General features: G+C 41.5%; 1 protein-coding gene and 1 long non-coding RNA gene across 3 annotated transcripts in view; both read left to right on the forward strand.

The window, feature by feature from the left end:
- STK32C (serine/threonine kinase 32C) overlaps positions 1-14,700 on the forward strand; it is a 250,025-nt gene that overhangs the window by 181,464 nt on the left and 53,861 nt on the right. The gene's annotated exons all lie outside the window — the stretch shown is intronic.
- On the forward strand, positions 2,579-4,060 carry LOC142072818 (uncharacterized). Its single transcript, XR_012669405.1, has 2 exons — positions 2,579-2,740; positions 3,493-4,060. It is a non-coding gene; the product is annotated as an uncharacterized LOC142072818 (long non-coding RNA).

The raw sequence follows: 14,700 nt of genomic DNA on the forward strand, positions 1-14,700 counted from the left end.
TTATATCTCTCTGCTGAGTGCTTCTTTCAGTCATTGAGTCTTTTACATGGATTTCTCTTTACCTTCTCACAAAGGTGAGATGGAGAACAGGAAGAGAGATAGGTCATAGGTTCTCAACCTGGGGGTTTCAAACAGGTCCAGAGGGGTTGTGGCCAACCACTCTTTTTTTATGGCTAGATGGGACTGAAGGTTCCAAACGTTTTTCTCTTATACTATGGAGTCATGGGTTGGAAAAGTCTGAGAATCACTGAGATAAGTAAAGAAAAGTGGGCAAGTTCTACCATCTGTCATGTATGTGCAACTCCCACTGAGTTCATTGAGAAGCTGTGCAAATATTGGCCCAAGTGCTGTAAAGATACACAGATAGCAAAGTCTGAGGGATAAGACTAGTGTTTAAGGTGACTGAGTCCTGCTTTGAGGCTATGAGGAGCACACTATAGACTCAAAGGTATAGGTTACAGCTGTTTCTCAAAAAACTGAAGCCTTCCTGGACTTTATCCTCAGGCTTCATCCTCCTCAAGCTTTCCTACTTTACTGCTGGGAATTAAAGCTACTTACTGAACATCTGTTTGAATTTATCTGTTTACTTGACTTAAGGGTTTTTTTCCATATGAAGCAGTGTCCATGATGGTAGAGAGTGGTTCTTATCAAAAGTAAAACATCTATCCTAAGTTGCATTTTTTATTAAAGCAGACTTCTCTTTCTTTTTCCCCAAGGTAGTGTTACATTGTCATATCAGCTCTGCAATTAAATTAAAGACCTTATGCCCTAAATCTTCTAAACGTCAAATAAGTTACATATTATGCGTCAGCAGTTTACTGAAACGATACTTTAGGAGGACAAAAGATCAAAAAGTCTTTGTCATTTTAGCAGTGTAAACCAGAGCTTCTCAGCTTAAAATGTGCATCAAGTAACTGGATAATATTATACACTTTGAGGATAGTCTTGGGGAGGGGGGTCTTTCTATCCCTGCCAAACTCTGGCAAAGTACCTGCTGTCAGGCAGATTCCATGATTGATTCATATAAGATGGGCTGGTACATGTTTTCTGAGAAGTCAGTGTTTCTAGCGGTGTTGAAGAAATTACTTTCTAATAGTTCTGAATCTAACATTTGGGTCTGTATCAACCTACCTTTTTATAAAATAAGGAAACCATAGTTTCACACTCCTTTTAATATCTGCCTGTACTACATTTTAAATAATGGAGAAATAAAAGAAAAACATTCATTTTAACTGAAACTAATGCTCACCCTTTCCTGCAGAAAGGTTTTACTGTGCAAGTTAAAAATATGATGATGGCGGCCCTGGCACAGTAAGGATTTAGAGGTTAACCACTTAAAAGCAGAAAGGCTGCTGGAAGTACCAGCACACAATCCTCCTGTAATCATTTTCACTGACCAACTTCAGTTTCACTTGGAGTCACCTACAAACAAAGAACAAAAGACATGGAAAATTAAACAAAGAGTTTTATGCCTGCAGTACTTTTTGGAGTACACACAGTGCAATATAGTCTTAATCAAACACTGAAGCATATTTATAGTGTAACTATAATGGGGTAATTGATTCCAATAGCTGTGCACCGGTGTGAGAGACAAATTTGTCCTTGTAGATCAAATTCTATCCTCAGGTCTGATCTACACTACGAATTTATGTCGGATTTAGCAGCGTTAAATCGAATTAACCCTGCACTCATCCACACAACGAAGCCATTTTTTTTTTTACATAAAGGGCTCTTAAAACCAATTTCTGTACTCTTCCCCAACGAGGAGATTAGCGCTAAAATCAACATTGTCGTTTCGAATTAGGGTTAGTGTGGACGTAATTTAAAGGTATTGGCCTCTGGGAGCTATCCCCCAGTGCACCATTGTGACCGCTCTGGACAGCACTCTGAACTCGGATGCACTGGCCAGCTGGACAGACAAAGCCCCGGGAACTTTTGAATCTCATTTCCTGTGTGACCAGGCGAGCTCATTAGCACAGGTGACCATGCAGTCCCAGAATCGAAAAAGAGCTCCAGCATGGACCGAACAGGAGGTACTGGATCTGATCGCTGTATGGGGAGAGGAGTCTGTGCTATCAGAACTACATTCCAAAAGACGAAATGCCAAAACATTTTAAAAAATCTCCGAGGCCGGGAGGGACAGAGGCTACAGCAGGGACGCAACACAGTGCCGGGTGAAACTTAAGGAGCTCAGACAAGCGTACCAGAAAACCAAAGAATCAAACGGATGCTCCGGGACAGAGCCCCAGACATGCCGCTTCTACGCTGAGCTGCATGAAATTCTAGGGGGAGCCTCCATCACTAACCCACCCCTGTCCATGGACTGCGAAGATGGGGTACTCTCCGTCATGCCTGAGGATTTTGCGGACGGGGAAGATGAGGAGGAGGAGGATGAGCTTGAGGAAATCACAAAGCACATCGTTCTCCCCGACAGCCAGGATCTTTTTATTACCCTGACTGAAATACCCTCCCAACCCAACCAAGCCGGAGAAGGGACCTCTGATGAGAGTACCTTTTTAAATATAATACATGTTATAAAAGCAAGCATTTTTTAATGATTAATTAGCCCTGAGGACTTGGGATGCATTCGTGGCCAGTACAGCTACCGGAAAAGTCTGTTAATGTGTCTGGGGATGGAGCGGAAATCCTCCAGGGACATCTCAATGAAGCTCTCGTGGAGGCACTCTAAAAGCCTTTGCAGAAGGTTTCTGGGGAGAGCAGCCTTATTCTGTCCTCCATGGTAGGACACTTTACCACGCCATGCCAGTAGCAAGTAATCTGGTATCACTGCATGACAAAGCCTGGCAGCGTATGGTCCTGGTGTTTGCTGGTATTCAAGCAACATCCGTTCTTTATCTCTCTGTGTTATCCTCAGGAGGGTGATATCGTTCATGGTAACCTGATTGAAATAGGGGAATTGAATTAAGGGGACATTCAGAGGTGGCTGTTCCTACTGGACCGTTTGCCTGTGGCTGAAAAGAAATCCTCCCTTCAGTTAGCCACGTGGTAGGAAGGGGGGCCATTGGCGCTGAGCTGTTCGCATTTGGCTAGCAGGGATCTTCCCTGATACCAGCCGCGCAGTGGGGTGAGGGGTAAAGCGATCGTCCCAGAGAATTGCATGCAGCGTGGGGCGGGGAGGGTTAGTTTGGTTTCTGCTGCTGCACATTAACAGGAAAACCACAGCACTAAATGGCCAACTCAACGTGCTTTGCTTGGTGTGGGAGAGGAGGGCACTGCTGTTATGAAGGTTGCAGAAGCCGAAAGACTCTAGCTTACCATGGCCTCCTGCAAGCCGAATTCTGTTGCCCAGCACTGCGTGTGTGATCTCTAACACCAAAGCCGCAGGCACTCAATATAAGATGGAAAATGTGACCTTGTACCAAAATCTCATGTGCTATGTAATGTGAATAGTGTTGTTCACCATGAAAGGGTATAGCCATTGTTCTGTAAAATGTATTTTTTTTAATACTTCACTCCCTTTTCTTCCTCCAGCAGCTGTAAATGTTTCAAGCCTCCCTCCTCCGTCCCAAAGGCTATCTCAGATAAGGCGGCGAAAAAATCGCACGAGCGATGAAATGTTCTCTGAGCTCATGCAGTCGTCTGGCACTGACAGAGCTAAGCAGAATGTGTGGAGGGACACAATAGCAGAGTACAGGAAAGCAGCCAATGAATGTGAGGAGAGGTGGCAGCAGGAAGATCAGAGAAGGCATGAGGCAACACTGGGGCTACTGCAAGATCAAATGGACGTGCTCCGGCGTCTGGTAGAGGTTCATGAACGGCAGCAGGATCACAGACTGCCGCTGCAGCCCCTATTTAACTGCCCTCCCTCCTCCCCAAGACGCCCAAGAACGCGGGGCGGGGGAGGGGGGGGCGAAGCTCCGGGCACCCAACCACTCCACCCCAGTGGACAGCCCAAGCAACAGAAGGCTGTCATTCAACAAGTTTTGAAGTGGCCTTTTCCTTCCCTCCTACCCTCCTCCCACACCCCACCTGGGCTACCTTGTGAGTTATCTCCCTATTTTTATAATCAATTAATAAAGAATACATGTTTTTTAAACAATAGTGACTTTATTTCCTTTGCAAGCAAGCTGTGATTGAAGGGGGGAGGGCGGGTGGCTTACAGGGAATTTAGAGGCAATTACGGGGGTGGGTTTTCATCAAGGAGAAACAAACAGAAGCATCACACAGTACCCTGGCCAGTCATGAAGCTGGTTTTCAAAGCTTCTCTGATGCGCAGCGTTTCCTGCTGTGCTCTTCTAACCGCCCTGGTGTCTGGCTGTACGTATTCAGCGGCCAGGCAATTTGCCTCAACCTCCCACCCCGCCATAAACGTCCCCCCCTTACTCTCACAGAGATTGTGGAGCACACAGCAAGCAGCAATAACAATGGGAATATTGGTTTCGCTGAGGTCTGAGCGAGTCAGTAAACTGCTCTAGCGATCCTTTAAACATCCAAATGCACATTCTACCACCATTCTGCACTTGCTCAGCCTATAGTTGAACAGCTCCTTACTACTGTCCAGGGGCCTGTGTATAGCTTCATGAGCCAGGGCATTAAGGGGGAGGCTGGGTCCCCAAGGATAACTATTGGCATTTCAACATCCCCAACAGTTATTTTCTGGTTTGGGAAGTAAATCCCTTCCTGCAGCCGTTTAAACAGACCAGAGTTCCTGAAGACGCGAGCATCATGAACCTTTCCCGGCCATCCCACGTTGATGTTGTTGAAACGTCCCTTGTGATCCACCAGTGCTTGCAGCACCATTGAACTGGCTGCCCTGGTGGTCCGGTCCCAAAATAGGGATATGCGTTCCATCTATAGTCCCATCACAGTTAGGGAATCACATTGCAGCAAATCCATCTAGTATGACCTGCACATTTCCCAGAGTCACTACCTTTGATAGCAGCAGCTCAATGATTGCATTGGCTACTTGCATCACAGCAACCCCCACAGTAGATTTGCCTACTCCAAATTGATTACCGACTGTCTGGCATTGCAAGCTTCCACAGGGCTATTGCCACTAGCTTGTGAACTGTGAGGGCTGCTCTCATCTTGGTATTCTTGCGCTTCAGGGCAGAGGAAAGCAAGTCACAAAGTTCCCTGAAAGGGCCCTTACGCATGCGAAAGTTTCGGAGCCACTGGGAATCATCCCAAACCTGCAACACTATGCGGTCCCACCACTCTGTGCTTGTTTCCTGGGCCTAGAATCGGCATTCCACAGCATGAGCCTGCCCCATTAACAGCATGATCTCCAAATTGCCAGGGACCGCGCTTTTAGAGAAATCTGTGTTCATGTCCTCATCACCGTGCTGCCATCGCCTCCTCGCCTGGTTTTTCAGGCGCTGATTCTGCATAAACTGCACGATAATGCGCGAGGTGTTTACAATGGTCATAACTGCTGCAGTGAGCTGAACGGGCTCCCTGCTTGCCGTGCTATGGCATCTGCTCGGGCAATCCAGGGAAAAGGGCGCAAAATGATTGTCTGCCGTTGCTTTCAGGGAGAGAGGGAGGGTTGACTGATGACATTTACCCATAACCACCCACGACAAATTGTTGGCCCCATCAGGCATTGGGAGCTCGGAATTCCAATGGGCAGCGGGGACTGCGGGAACTGTGGGATAGTTACCCACAGTGCACCGCTTGGAATGTCGACGCTTGCCACGATACTGTGGACACACACCGCCAAATTAATGTGCTTAGTGTGGACGCATGCACTCGACTTTATACAATCTGTTCCCAAAAATCGACTTCTGTAAAATCGGAGTACTTTCGTAGTGTAGACATGACCTCAGTCACACTAACATAAGGTCTAATCCAACATCCATTTAAGTCAATGGGAGTTTTTCCATTGGCTTCAATAGGCATTAGATGGGGCCCATATTGCAAAATACATATTATAGACTATTAGTACCATTTAAAATCAGTGAATTGGGATGTGTGTGTAAACCCATTCAAAAATAAAAAGTAATGTTATTCATTTATATCAACTAAAAACAATGCTTTCTGCAAAATAGGAGCCCTTAAAATCATGTTGGTAAATAAAAGCAGTCTTCAAAGCCATATTCAACAAGAGGATTTGAACAGCTTTAAAAATGCTTTTAAAGTGTCAGATATTACAGTTATAATGAGATGGGAGAACAAATAATTTGTACACACTCAAGTAGTCAGCAAGTGGTAGCTTTATTTTATTTTAGTTGGTGAACTCCTAACATTCTGTAAGTATTTCAACATCTACCTTGGTTTCTCAGAAAAGCAGAATGTTATGTAAACCAATGTCAAAGTCAGATTCAAGGCTCACAGAATTTGTCAGACCACTCTGTTTATTAGCAAAGTGCTTTGCCAATGCACCCAGATATGTGAGCCCTCTGCAAAAGCTCAAGCTAACTTATTTATACAGATATGCCAAAGCCAGTTTAATATAAGAGACAAAAGGAAGCAGAAACTGACAAATATACATACATATCTTATTTGCATACTAACATTTACCAATCTCCTAGCTCAGTAGGAGCTCTAAGTTAATTAGTTTGAGGACCCATTGTCTCACACTCCTTAATGTTTCTCTTCCTGACAACTATATTTCAACAAACCCACCAGATGCATTTCTTTAATGAATTATAATTTCAATATAATTCATTCTACTTTCACACCAAACTCCAGGTGAATCTGTTGAAAAGATGCATCCATGTTTCTAGTATGGCTTGCCAGTCCAATGAAAATTGAAAAGATATTAGATGTTTAGATGGTGTAGGGGGAGCATATTAAGGATTAAAAATATAAATAATATTGAATTTTAACATTGTAAAATTTAGTTATTTTTATTTCTACTCTAAAGTGGAATTTTAGTCTCTGAAATGGAATACAAAATAAAGTGCCTTTTCATTTGTAACTCAGACAAATATTAACATGTCTTTCTGGCACACTGAAATTTTTTATTTTGATTGTCCCTTGACAATAGAAATTGGCTGATTTTTTCCCTGAAGTCAGCAAACCTACCTCTTCAGGAAACATCATAAAACTGTAAATCTCTTGAGAGTTATGAAAGGTTTCTTACATTTAGTAAGACAGAAATAAATAGATCTGAATTATATTGTATTTCCCCTCCAATGATATGAAGTGGATATTACATCCTTTAGTTAGTATTATCATTTCCCCCAAACTCCCTCACACTACTGGAAGTGAAATTATTGTTTCAATACAGTGTTACCTTTGATCCCTAAAAACAACCATAAGGAGAAAGTAAGAACCTTAAGATTCATTTAAACAAAAAGGGAATACAGAATAGAAATTAAAAAGGAGGAAGGACATACATCTGCTCAGAATGAGCAAATGAAAATAAAACAGATCACATTAAAGCTTTGAAAAGCAAACTACCCATTCTTAATAGATATAATATTTTTATTCAGCTGGTAAAGTATTCCCCCATTTTCCTGTTTAAATGTAGCACAACAGCTGCTTTGTGAGTCAAGAGACTACAGAACTGTACTAAACTGAAATCCTGGACTATGGAAACCAGTGGCAAAACTCCCATTGATTTCAGCGAAGTCAGAGTTTAACCTGGGCTGTGTGGTCAGAAGTTTTGAATGCATACTTAGTTTCGCTTGATGGATATTATTTTTCCCATTTGTGCTGCAGGATCATTTCAAGACCCCAACTTCATTGCACCGTGCATTATACATATATATAACAATGGCACATTTTTTCTGATCGATAAAACAATCAATTTCTAATCTTGGTATAAACCCTATTTCATCAATATAACTTGCGTACAACATAAAAGTAAACCGTGGTGATATGTCTGTCTACGCCCACACATCCACATGTATCTGTCTATACACCCACCATTCTGTGCTGATAGAAATTATATAGATAGCTAGTGCCTATCACCATACTAGAAACACAGTATGAGCACTGTATAAAATTAAACAAAAAGCAATCAGAGTGGCTCAGTTAGCAATCAGTTCAGTTGTTCATTCCATATCACACTAAAGAGGTTTACCATTCTAACCTAGAATTCATGCCTTTCCATAGGAATGCTCCAACTGGGCTATCTGGGTTGCAAGAACCATTTAGACTAGATTTTTTTTTTAGCAGGCATAATAATCAGATTAGTTTTAAAATGTTTCTCAGACCTGTTTTAATGCCAGGGTTAAACAGCTGAACTAGTATTTCTACTAATCTGACACAGTGCACCAATGGTCTTTTGAAATCTTCCAGAATCTACTCACCTTTATGATCTGTGCCAGGAACTGTAGGACAGAAACCCAGAAATCATTGCAATTGAAATAGTTCAGAACAGTGCTGGAGTGGAAGCGGGACAAAAGTGTAAGTGTTCTTAAACTGCATCAGCATGTCTAGTGTGGATACACTGAACCTTTTCTGCTTAAATTGGTTCTCTCCAACTAATTCTATTACAAATGGTTCAATTCTCTAGTATTGACACAGCCTAGGGCCTGATTCTGAGAATAATTTTAGTTGTTGTATCTGTATAATTTGCCATAAACTAACATACACTTCTTATCCATTAGGAGGATGTTAAACAGGAGCTACTAAAGTTAGATATTTCTAAATAAGCAGACCCATATAACATGTGTCCAAGAGTTTTAAAAGAGCCAGCTGAGGAGCTCAGTGGATCATTAATGCAGATTTTCAGTAAGTCTTGAACCAATAGGGAAGTTCCAAAAGACTGGAAAAAAGCTAATGTTGTGCCACTGTATAAAAAAGGGTAAACAGGATGACCCAGATAATTATGATGTTAATAAATGCCATTAATAAAGAAACTTGGGGATTGGTTTTGCCATCCCTGTTCATTCTGAGGGGAACTTACTCATGCAAGTAGACTCATTAAAGGAGTCAATGTATTAGAAAGTTAGGTAGCATAACAGTACTGTCAGACCTGAAGCTTGCTGACTGGTACTTAATTTTAGATTACTGCTATATCTGTAGCAAATAAATGAGATTGCAAAGTCAGTGGGAGTGTTTGTATGAGTAAGTTCTACTCAGCTTAAACAAAGGGGACAATATCGGTTCCTATATTAATACCTCTTGGTTCATCACAAGAAGTACAATACTCAAGCTTGTTCCTCTAGCAGGTATTCAAATGAATGAAGGCCATACTTAACAGAAAAATCTCTCCTTTCAAAATGCCTAATAGGGTAAATTTGATTTTAATTCACCTGCTTAGTGTTTTATATCACATACACTCACTAGAAGTTAAACCTTTATCAAATTCCATCATTCAGTGACAACAGTCAACTTAGTTATTGATATACTCAATCCCAGGACCCTTGAGATGCCACAAGGAGTGTTATTTGCTAAAAAAAAAATTGATCATTGTCATATAGCTGGCTGTTACTCTCACAGGGCTAGAGTCTGCAACCCTTACTCACACTGAGTAGTATTTACTCACCTGAGTAGTCTCATTGAAGTGCATAGGATTGCTCAAGTTAGTGCTATTCAACATGCATAAGGGTTGCAAACTCTATCCACAGCACTAAACTGCTTAGTCGCTATGGGCAACTCAGGAGACTTAATTAATGAAAGCATAAAGCTGGATGGCCGCATAATGGGATGACTCCAGTGGGGCGTGCTCCTTCCCATTTCCTGAGCATTCAAGATATTTTTTAATCATTGAAAAGCTAAATTTACACGTTTTCCTTTACTGCTGTAGTAATAAAGTATAATTAAATATTATTTGGCAGGTTTCGTGTGGCCGTCATTTTATGCAACTTTATGCATTAACGCTGTGAAAAAATGAAGTTGTGCTGGAGGGAATACATCCATCCTTCATCTATTCCTGAGTGTGGATACACCAATGTTCAGTATGACTCATGTGCAGAAACAGCCTGCGCAATTTATGAAAACATTAGGGATTGTTAGCAGGAGCATTCTAGTGGATTGAGAAAAAGAACCAAGTAGGAGGAACTTCAGAAAAGGAAAGGGTTGAAAGGGTTTACTGGGAGCATGCACCAGAGTCTGATGAGAATCAGAAGACGAGCTGGGACTAGACAGAGGGATAGAAATGAAGTGAAGTGAAGAAAAGGAGATCAGTAGGAGCTAAGGACTGAACAGGTCTGGAGATTGAATTGCCTTCTTCCCTATAAAAGAGGTCCCTTCAGGTCAAGAATGAAGCACATTTGTAGGATGCTATAGGGATACTACTATGCTGTGCCTTCCTGTGAATAAAAATAATTCAGTTTTCATCTTTCATGAGAACTAACTTCACTATAACATACAATGATAAAAATACATTCTTGGGTACCAGATTCAGGAGATATTACATAGATTATGAACTCAGATTTCTCCATGGAGTCGCTATGTGTGTATGTACTGGAGTTGGGTAGAACATCACCTAGGGTGTTGTCCCAATGCTGACCCCACCCAATTTTCTTTTCTATAATGATGGAAATGGCCCACCTTGATTATCACTACAAAAGGTCCGTTCCCCCCTCCACCCTTGCTCTCCTGCTGGTAATAGCTCACCTTACCTGATCACTCTTGTTACAGTGTATATGGTAACACCCATTGTTCCATGTTCTCTGTGTATATAAAATCTCCCCACTGTATTTTCCACTACATGCATCCGATGAAGTGAGCTGTAGCTCACGAAAGCTTATGCTCAAATAAATTTGTTAGTCTCTAAGATGCCACAAGTACTCCTGTTCTTTTTGCGGATACAGACTAACACGGCTGCTACTCTGAAACCTGTCTATAATGATGGTAAAAAATTATTAAAAATTATAATTCTACTACAGCTAGTAAGATATTATTATGCATGTTAAATGATCCCTAACCAAAGAACTCAGTTCACTCCCCATCCCCAGTGTATGACTTTCTTATTGGTTTTACACTGGGATGCTTTCTCAATCTATTCTTCTGTTGTTGGTCTTTTCCATTTTCAGTGATGCAAATCTTGGCATAGGATAAAAGTATTAGCTGAGAAATTATTTCTGTGTTTAGTCCAACTCTATAAGGCCTGGATTTACAGTAAATTTTCCGCCAGGAAAGGAGAAGCTGGGCATTATAATGCAGTAATTGTAAAGAGAAAATCTGAACAGACAGAACTGTAGCCTGGCCAGAATCCCTCTTGATTTGGACCAGGAAGGTGTCTGTAGAATTCCCAAAGGCAGTAGCATTACTGGATGTGCTCAGAAAATTCAGCAACTGACTAGAGGAGTCCAGTAATAATTGTTTACACTTTTTCTGATTTCTGACCATCAGTTGGCAGATGCAATAGTTGGTGATAAAGTTTGGAGCGGGGGTGGGGGGTGGGGGGAAAGAAAACCTTTTGTAGTGATAATCAAGGTGGGCCATTTCCAGCAGTTGACAAGAACATCTGAGGAACAGTGGGGGGTAGATGGGGAAATAGTTTTACTTTGTGTAATGACCCATCCACTCCCAGTCTCTATTCAAACCTAAGTTAATTGTATCCAGTTTGCAAATTAATTCCAATTCATCAGTCTCTCATTGGAGACTGTTTTTGAAGTTTTTTTGTTGAAGAATTGTCACTTTTAGGTCTCTAACTGAGTGACCAGAGAGATTGAAGTGTTCTCCGACAGGTTTTTGAATGTTATAATTCTTGACGTCCGATTTGTGTCCATTTATTCTTTTACGTAGAGACTGTCCAGTTTGACCAATGTACATGGCAGAGGGGCATTGCTGGCACATGATGGCATTTATCACATTGGTGGATGTGCAGGTGAACGAGCCTCTAATAGTGTGGCTCATACGTTCTTGTCAACTGCTGGAAATGGCCCACCTTGATTATCACTACAAAAGGTTTTCTTTCCCCCCCGCTCTCCTGCTGGTATTAGCTCATCTTAAGTGATCACTCTCCTTACAGTGTGTATGGTAACACCCATTGTTTCATGTTCTCTGTGTATATAAATATCCCCACTGTATTTTGCACTGAATGCATCCGATGAAGTGAGCTGTAGCTCACGAAAGCTTATGCTTAAATAAATTTGTTAGTCTCTAAGGTGCCACAAGTCCTCCTTTTCTTTTTGCGAATACAGACTAATACAGCTGCTACTCTGAAACCTGTCATTAAAAAGCTAAGTTTCCCCAGCCTTATTTTCCCTTCTCGAATAGTTCATCTTTTTTTTATTATTATTTCAGTATAAAAATGCAACCTTCACAGTGTCTTTAGGGCACATTACAGCTGCAATGCAAACACCAGAGCTCTAGACTAAGAGCTCTCAAGGCCATTGCCTGGCAACATCCTTTCAAGATGAGCAATTGAGTTGTTTCTTAATAGTGTAGTGAGTCTTATTACCTTGGGATCATGGAAAACTTCAACATTAATTTATGTTCAAAGAAAAAAAAATCCTTCATTCTTCATTGGAAATAATTAGATTTCTCTCTGTTCCACAGGTTTTATTGTACATGTAACAAGGAAATGGCTTGGCTAATCTCTTTCAGAGGCTTATACAATAGTGCAGAAGCTAATTATCGGTATAATGAAAGATGACCCTGAATATAAGACTTGCCAAAACCTTCTGGAACACTGTGTACCAATGCTGTGAAAAACAGCAATGGGATAATGTAGTGACGGATAGCTTCCTGTGTGCATCTGAGAAAAACTTACTACTAATTTTTGTACTGTGTATATAGGGGGGAAGATCCTGGTGTAAATCAGCGTAGCTCCACTGAATCAGAGCTGGTAGGCTGGGAGATAAAAGAGCAGAGTTTTGGCTGCACCTGTGTTTGCTGGACAGTTCAGCTGAACTGGAGCAGGGCAAGTGCCATAATTTGACACTTGTGTAGACCAGCATCAAATTACTACCCTGTGGGAGCCAGGAAGAAGGGGAGGAACTGACACCGAGTCACGGTGCACTTTGGGGCTACTTCAGGCTTATTTATTTACTTCTATTTAAATAATAAAAAAGAGATGCCTATCCAAGTCTCTGGGTGCTCTAACGCATAATTAACACTGTTACAAAACTCCTGCGCCATTAAGGTAATGTTTCCAGCCTGCCACCTACAAAAAAATCCGTGCTTTCCACTCCAACTTTGTGGCAAATACACCCTCAGCCCCCTCCAAAATCCCTATCGAACAGATGCAGCATGTCCTGAGGGTCACCGAATTTAGGCAATTTTAGATGAAAGATGGTTGTGTCTAAAGGGACAGTGTAAAGAGACAATCTAGCCCTAAGCATATATAAAGACTACCTTAACGATGATATGTCTCCAGGAATCCTGATTGCTTCCAATTTTTGTGAAATGAAAAAATTAAATATGGAAGGCAGGTGAAGAGAGGAGAGTGTGAGAGAAAATATTAGCAAACTCCAAGGAAGGACTTTCCTTTGTATTCATCTTTCACAGATGTAGATCACAGAATCATAGAATCATAGAATATCAGGGTTGGAAGGGACCTCAGGAGGTCATTTAGTCCAACCCCCTGCTCAAAGCAGGACCGATCCCCAATTAAATCATCCGAGCCAGGGCTTTGTCAAGCCTGACCTTAAAAACTTCTAAGGAAGGAGATTCCACCACCTCCCTAGGTAACGCATTCCAGTGTTTCACCACCCTCCTAGTGAAAAAGTTTTTCCTAATATCCAACCTAAATCCAACCTAAGTCTCCACTGAAACTTGAGACCATTACTCCTTGTTCTGTCATCTGCTACCACTGAGAACAGTCTAGATCCATCCTCTTTGGAACCCCCTTTCAGGTAGTTGAAAGCAACTATCAAATCCCCCCTCATTCTTCTCTTCCGTAGACTAAACATCCCCAGTTCCCTCAGCCTCTCCTCATAACCCATGTGTTCCAGTCCCCTAATCATTTTTATTGCCCTCCGCTGGACTCTTTCCAATTTTTCCACATCCTTCTTGTAGTGTGGGGCCCAAAACTGGACACAGTACTCCAGATGAGGCCTCACCAGTGTCGAATAGAGGGGAATGAGCACGTCCCTCGATCTGCTGTCAATGCCCCTACTTATACATCCCAAAATGCCATTGGCCTTCTTGGGATGTATAAGTAGATGCAGACACATCCTTCATTTCCTCTCTGTGTATTTGGCTATAAATGTCTTTCATGCACTGAAGAAGTCAGCATATTTGCTGGAGCCATTTGTTGCCTGGCAAGTGAAATCATCACCTAAAACCAGGTATGGACTATAGCAACCTCTGCTTAATATCTGATTAAACATTCATTGCTCAACATAACATATAATATCACAAGCAGTTTTGTTATACTGAGCTATGAATGTTTAATCAGTAACTAGAGAGTATTACTCTGAATCATATAGAGGAATATGATTTAGAGTCATACTCTCTGGTTTCTTCCCCTCAAGCATCCTTGCTGGAAAATTGAAATCAATTTTGTTATAGATGCCAAGGAGAAGAATTGGACTCCCAACTCACTGTATGCAGATGATGTCAGAGGTTTTTTGAGCTGACTTTAGCTTGCAGGTTAGGTCATGTCTTAGGTGGTATTTTATTAAACAGCAGGAAATTAGTAAGATTCCTTTTGGAAAAAAATATGTATCAAGTTAGTTTTTATATGATTGGAACTGTACACACACATTTACTGTGTATGCTTTGCATTCAATGTTGTAAAAACGTAGGGCTATTGTTGTGCAACACAATGAAGTCCAGGCTTGAATGACAGTTTTATTCTGGGTCAGAAGATATTTTTATGGCTGGTATGAAGCACTGGGAGAAAAGTTGAATTCTAATGGAATACTGACAACATTAACAATACACATC

Source organism: Caretta caretta, chromosome 7 (assembly GCF_965140235.1).
Source record: "Caretta caretta isolate rCarCar2 chromosome 7, rCarCar1.hap1, whole genome shotgun sequence".
Taxonomy (NCBI): Eukaryota; Metazoa; Chordata; order Testudines; family Cheloniidae; genus Caretta; species Caretta caretta.